We start from the raw sequence: 1,187 nt of genomic DNA, 5'->3' as shown, positions 1-1,187 counted from the left end.
AGCAGCTTGGATGTGGCTCTTGTTGACTTGCAGTGTTCTGTTCAGTGTCTGGGCACATAACCTGCTGGTTATGTGTCATTAGATGAAGCTCTGAGGAATGCTGCATTACGTTTTATTTGCTTAGGAGAAGGTAACATGTATGTATACAGCATTGTGAAGGAAACATATATACAGATAGAACTTCCTGTGTATCATAGACAAGCATACATATGCATAGAGACCAATTCTGCACCACAGCGCCATCTTGTGGCCCAAAGATGTACTTACAGTAGATGCAGGTGTATTGCCAACATAACCTACACGTAATAGGCTGAGCCGCTTATCATAGAAGTGATTGGCTAAGGTCTGGGCCAAGCTGTCCCATATAGATGTGATTGGCCAAGGACTGGGCAAAGCTGTCCCTATAGAAATTAATAGACCAGGTCTGGGCCAAGCTGTTCCCTAGTGAAGTGAATGGTCAGGGGCTGGGCCCAGCTGTCACTATAGAAATGAATAGACAAGGCCTGGGCCAAGCCACCCCCTATAGAAGGGACTGGCCAAGCCACCCCCTATAGAAGGGACTGGCCAAGCCACCCCCTATGGAAGGGACAGGCCAAGCCACCCCCTATGGAAGGGACTGGCCAAGCCACCCCCTATAGAAGGGACTGGCCAAGCCACCCCCTATAGAAGGGACTGGCCAAGCCACCCCCTATGGAAGGGACTGGCCAAGCCACCCCCTATGGAAGGGACTGGCCAAGCCACCCCCTATGGAAGGGACTGGCCAAGCCACCCCCTATGGAAGGGACTGGCCAAGCCACCCCCTATGGAAGGGACTGGCCAAGCCACCCCCTATGGAAGGGACTGGCCAAGCCACCCCCTATGGAAGGGACTGGCCAAGCCACCCCCTATGGAAGGGACTGGCTGGATGCTGGGCCAAGCCACCCCCTATAGAAGGGATTGGCCAAAGCATGGGCCCAGCTGGCCCGATAGAAATTAATAGAAAAGGTCTGAGCCAAGCTGTCCCCCATCGAAGTGAATGGCCAAGGTGTCCCCCATCGAAGTGAATGGCCAAGGTGTCCCCCATCGAAGTGAATGGCCAAGGTGTCCCCCATCGAAGTGAATGGCCAAGGTGTCCCCCATCGAAGTGAATGGCCAAGGTGTCCCCCATCGAAGTGAATGGCCAAGGTGTCCCCCATCGAAGTGAATGG

Source organism: Nanorana parkeri, unplaced genomic scaffold, assembly GCF_000935625.1.
Source record: "Nanorana parkeri isolate BGI_ZX_2015 unplaced genomic scaffold, ASM93562v1 scaffold171, whole genome shotgun sequence".
NCBI classification, from domain to species: Eukaryota; Metazoa; Chordata; class Amphibia; order Anura; family Dicroglossidae; genus Nanorana; species Nanorana parkeri.
The sequence above is the reverse complement of the archived record's forward strand: the minus strand, read 5'-3'. Positions refer to the sequence as shown.